Source organism: Podarcis erhardii, assembly GCF_964252035.2.
Source record: "Podarcis erhardii genome assembly, chromosome: 1".
NCBI classification, from domain to species: Eukaryota; Metazoa; Chordata; class Lepidosauria; order Squamata; family Lacertidae; genus Podarcis; species Podarcis erhardii.
Window position 1 is genome coordinate 55,514,417 of NC_138497.1, and position 5,625 is coordinate 55,520,041.

At 49.0% G+C, this 5,625-nt stretch overlaps 1 long non-coding RNA gene across 1 annotated transcript; it reads left to right on the top strand.

Moving 5' to 3' along the window:
* Positions 1 to 2,530: 2,530 nt before the first annotated feature.
* LOC309327584 lies at positions 2,531 to 4,775 on the top strand. Its single transcript, XR_014150581.1, has 2 exons — positions 2,531 to 3,018; positions 4,626 to 4,775. It is a non-coding gene; the product is annotated as an uncharacterized lncRNA (long non-coding RNA).
* The last annotated feature ends 850 nt before the right edge of the window (positions 4,776 to 5,625 follow it).

Sequence of the window (5,625 nt, forward strand, 5' to 3'; positions counted from 1 at the left end):
ACAGTGGAAATCTCTTCACTGCACAGATTTTGCCATATGCTGGAAAGCGCACCATTTTACCTTGGCCTTTGACAGGCAAGATATTTTGTTTTATGGTACCCACCTCTTTTGCTGAATTTATACTGTTCTGTCCCATTTGGAACCAGCTGTAGAAATGGAAAAATTTTATCTGATTTTATAATTTTATATTCTATCATGTTAACCCACCCTGAAATGTTATTGTGAAAAGCAGCAGCAACAACAACAACAACAAAATCATATACATAGAACATTTATAGCAGGGGTCAGCAAACTAAGGTCTGCGGGCCAGACCTAGCCCAATTGCCTTCAGGATCTAGCCCACGGACTGTGTTTGGATCGGCATGGGGATTCTGTTCATTCGGGCTGTGCCATTTCCCCCCTTGCACCATTCCATTCCCCCCCCCCTCACAGACACTGCAGCGGCGCCTTCTCCCTCCCTCCTCCTAGCTTCTCCCCGCCCTGCCTAGAGGAGGAAGGGGGCTGGCTGAGCATCATTTTAAGAAGCCCCTCTCTGGAGCCAGCCCTTTTGCGCCACTCATCTTCCCTCTGCCACCGCTTCCCTGGTGCTCCTGTGGGCCAGAGAGTGGAGCGGACAAGCTTGCTCTGCCTACCCACGAGAAGCAGCAGCAGCAGTGGTGGTAGTGGGAAGGTAAGCACAGCAGCTGGGGCTGGGGCTGGGGGGTGAGAAGGAGGACTACTTGCCCCCCTTGCCTCTTCTTCCAGCCCCCCCCCCCCGATGCCACTTCTGCAGCCTGCCACAAGGTCTGAGGGACAGTAGACTGGCCCGCGGCTAAACATTTTTGCTGACCCCTGATTTACAGGGTTGATTTCCTTTGGAAGAAATACCTCTGGAAACTTTTGGTGGTTTGAAAAAAGTCTGCCTTTTACAAATAGAGTTTGTATTGGTACCACATCGGGCACAAAGAGTGTAACTTCCAAGGCAAGCAACTTTCATTAGGCTCAAGGCTTAACCACTTTCGAGCAACCTACTATTCAATCCTGTCTCGTCACATCAATAGTCAGGTTCAGTACATTCTGTTCTTTTGCGAGTAGATGTTATTCTCAAGCTAACCCTAAATACTTTTTGGGAACTGATTGTCTGAGTGCTGATTCCTAGAAAAGCAGAATGGCACCGTCTACACAGAAGAGGGCGTAGAAGCAGGCTTGGGAAAACCTCAGATTTTGCTGAAGTACAAACACACACATGCACACACACAAGCCCAATATAGAATGTGCATGCTTAGTCATGACAAAATGCTAGCTGACTGTTGTAGGGAAAGGAAAACAGAAAATAGTGTGTGGGGGGGGATAGAATGGAGCATCATGGAAGCCAGTATGGCTGGTGCCCCAGTCAGGAGCATAGCACACTGCAACATTTTCTTACAGGTCTCTCTTGCTCTGCCTATTCCAGGTAAATTCTGTATGACTGGTAATTAAACCAGGTTCTGGGTTTCCTATTCATAGAGAACTACTCATTTCATCAACGGAATTGTTGCTGCTCACCGGAGAGTATTCCAGACAGGTCCCCTTCTTATATTCACTGACTGACTGGATGAAGGAGGGGGAAAGAGGAATCACAGTAGCAGAGGCAGCCCTCACCCTTACTTCTGTATGTTCTGCAAGCGCTATGAGCTTGTGAGCATAGACCAGGGACAAGAACATAAGAAGAGCCTGCTGTATCAGACCAGTGGCTCATCTAGTCCAACATCCTGTTCTCAGAGTAGCTAGTCAAATGCCTATGGGAAGGGTAAAAACAGGCCCTGAATGCTGTGATTCCACAGCAACTGGCATTCAGAGGCATGCTGCTTCTGACGGTTGAAGTAAAGCATAGCTATCATAGCTAGTAGCCATTGATTGTCTTTTCATCCATTCTTTTATCTGGGGAGGTTGCCTAGAGAGGACTGGGACCCTTGGCTTCAAAACATTTTCCCAGCTTTCTCCACTACTGGTAAGTTGAGGTGGGTAGGAAGTACCAAAATGACCACACATTCCCCTCGTGCAGTTGACAAATGTATGTCCTTCATATGAACAATACTACAAGTGTAGGCAAATGAACTTCTAACCCCCAACACAAACTTTAAGAAGAAACCTCATAGCTATTTCCCTAGCCATTATAACACAAGAGGCCCCCTTATGCAATGTGACACTTGGATCATTCACTGAACTCAAAAATCACAGGGGAATTATGGGAGGGAGCTAGTGGAGATAAATTAGATTAATTCTACCTAAGAAATATTGCACAAATAGGCATAAATGCTCTTTCTCTAGTTGTGTGCATTGTTCTGTACCTATAAGGGAATTATATATTTCGTTCTTCCAGTCATTAAAAATAAATATGCACAAATACACACATACCCCACAAACACATTCCAGTAGTGTGGTTTGCCCAAAAGCAATCAAATGCTTAATTTAACAAAAGTTTAAAAGTTACATCTTGGAATTGGAATGTCAGCTCCTGGCTACCTTTGCAAGATTGTTTTGGTTACCAGGCAACCAACAGGAAGCTTGTCATAGACCAAGCTGGGTCTGAATCAATAAGGATGTGTCAACAACTATGATATTAGTTTAGGCAAAATAGATGGGAGTGGAAGGTAAATGTCCCCACTCTGCATGCTTTCTTGACATACGCCAGCTGACTGAGGGCTGTTCATCGAATGAAGCTTGGGGTGTCAGCATGTCAGGACTGATACAGTGATGAGACACTCTCCCTCCACTCCTTTTCAATTCTGTTAAAAATAGCAGAGTAAATCAAATCTATTCCTTTTATGAAAGCAACACTGCCCTGGGGCCTTCAAGGCTCTTATTGAGAGATGAGTTCTATGCCTCTCTGTGATATGAGTACTCGTACTGTTATTGAAATGGAACAATGGCAGGCATTCTGTGGACAGCTAGTAGCAGCTGTTGATCAGAGCTCTATGGCTCAGTAACTTCAAAGGATGGAGGGGAAAGACTGTTTTTCTACCCCTCTGCTGATATTGAAGAGTACAGCACGTTTAGGTGAATAAGCTGGTTTCACTTTTGTTTTTAAGATTTACTTTTCATGATCTTTGAAGCTCTCTGTTCTCATCTGCTTCCTTTTCTGTCTCCACTAACATTGGTTCTCTGAGTCCCCTATTCTGGGCAATCTTGCATTCTGTATGGCCTTTGATCTCCTTCTCTTGCTCCTGCTTCTGAGCCATTTTGTCTGAGATAGGTTCCCCCTGTCCATCAGACCACTTCCTTGTCCTCATTCAAATCCCTTTAACAAAGTCTTATTCATCCAAGACTCTGCTTTGGTCTCCTCTCTGCAAGCTGGTGTCAATGTATCCTTAAGCACCATCTCAAATAGGATCTGAACTGAAACCCAGACAGGACCAAAACCTAGCATCTTATACAGTGGTGCCCCGCAAGACGAACGCCTCGCAAGACGGAAAACCCGCTAGACGAAAGGGTTTTCCGTTTTGGAGGCGCTTCGCAAGACGAATTTCCCTATGGGCTTGCTTCGCAAGACGACAGCCCATAGGGAAATCTCCGGGACAGCGGGGAAGCGCAGCTCGTCTTCCCCGCTGTCCTCGGACCTCCTCCGAAGCCTGGCGGCGGGGCGGGGACACCTCCTCCCGCCGCCGGGCTTCGGAAGGATGCCCCGATGCCGGGCGGCGAGGCGGGAACGCCTCCCCCCGCCGCCCGGCATCGGAACGATGTCCCGAAGCCGGGCGGCGGGGCGGGAAAGTCTCCCCCCGCCGCCCGGCATCGGAACGATGCCCCGATGCCGGGCGGCGAGGCGGGAAAGTCTCCCCCCGCCGCCCGGCATCGGAACGATGTCCCGAAGCCGGGCGGCAGGGCGGGAAAGTCTCCCCCCGCCGCCCGGCATCGGAACGATGCCCCGATGCTGGGCGGCGAGGCGGGAAAGTCTCCCCCCGCCGCCCGGCATCGGAACGATGTCCCGAAGCCGAGCGGCGGGGCGGGAAAGTCTCCCCCCGCCGCCCGGCATCGGAACGATGTCCCGAAGCCGAGCGGCGGGGCGGGAAAGTCTCCCCCCGCCTGGCATCGGAACGATGTCCCGAAGCCGAGCGGCGGGGCGGGAACGCCTCCCCCCGCCGCCCGGCTTCGGGGCGGGAAAGCCTCCCCCCGCCGCTCGGCTTCGGGGCATCGTCCCGATGCCGGGCGGCGGGGCGAGAAAGCCTCCCCCCGCCGCCTGGCATCGGAACGATGTCCCGAAGCCGGGCGGTGGGGCCGCGAAGCCTGGGCGCGCTGGCAACTCTCCGCAAGGAGCGCCCAGGCTTCGTCCCCCCTGCTTGCCTTCCCAGGGGCTTTTAAATCGCCCGGACAGCGGAGAAGTCCTTCGCTGTCCCGGGCGATTTTAAAATGCCGCCAGAAGAGGTCGGGGGAAGGCGGTTTCCACAGGAACACATTAATTGATTTTCAATGCATTCCTATGGAAAACCGTGCATCGCAAGACGAAAAACTCGCAAGACGAAGAGACTTGCGGAACGAATTAATTTCGTCTTGCGAGGCACCACTGTATTTACTTTCAACCTGAACTAGAACTCAACCAGTCTAAGCAGAAAACTGAAAGGGTAACCAGATACTTTCAATAACCAGGTTTTTTGTTCTTTTTTCTATAGATGGTAAACAAGGGCTCTGGTATAACCTGAGAGACAGAGAAAGAGAAAAAAAGGGGGAGTGGAAATTTGGCTCACATCACACAATACATACTTGCCATCCCACCCATAATAAAACTGTCCATGCAAGAGGTAGAATGTGCCAACAACCAACAGGTGACTGTATCCTTTTTTTATTCATGTGTGAGTTGTTTGCATATTTGACTGCTGATACTTGTGTGATACCAGTTATTTTTGGAAGTGGCACAACAAGGATCTACACACAGACTACATTTCCAGGAAGAGGAGAGAAGAGAAAGGTTTTGGTAATATCCTCCCAATATCCTACTGTTATTATCACTCCATGTAGAAACTACTCATCTTAGAAGAAGAAAAATAATTGCACAAACTTTTGCTTATGTATATCAGTAGTTCAAAGGAAGAGATGGACCCACAACCATCATGAGTAGACCCGCAAGCACAAGTACAATTAGCCTGAACCTGAGGGTGCACCTCTAACCTGAGGAATGGATGATACCAACTTCTCTGGTGGTCAGTGAAGTCTTACAATGCTTCCACAGCTGCCATTTAGAAGGAGCAAACTGCTCCCCAAAAGGGCATAGCATTTTAACTGGCATTTTGTAGCATTCAGGCAGGGGTTTGGTCTTGATAAATCTAGGCCACACTATAAAATTCTAGCAGTTGCAACAAACCTGCTATAAGGCAGCTTCTTCACTCAGTAGCAGGATTGCTGTCCATGGTCCTGAGGCTCCTGTCCCTGCATTGCTGACCTAAAACTCTTATTCCTATCCACCACAAACTCAATCCAGCATTTGGGAAATCGTAAACCTGCTTCTCATTCTCTTGTTTGAGCCATTGCTTCTTCCTGGTGACAGAGATAACTATGGAGCAGAACATGAACTAAAAGATGGTTCAAATGTGAATGTCAGACACCTGCATGAGTGAACAAATTTCATAGTGTTGGAGGAATTGTGAGGTAATGTTCCATGATGACCTGTGATGT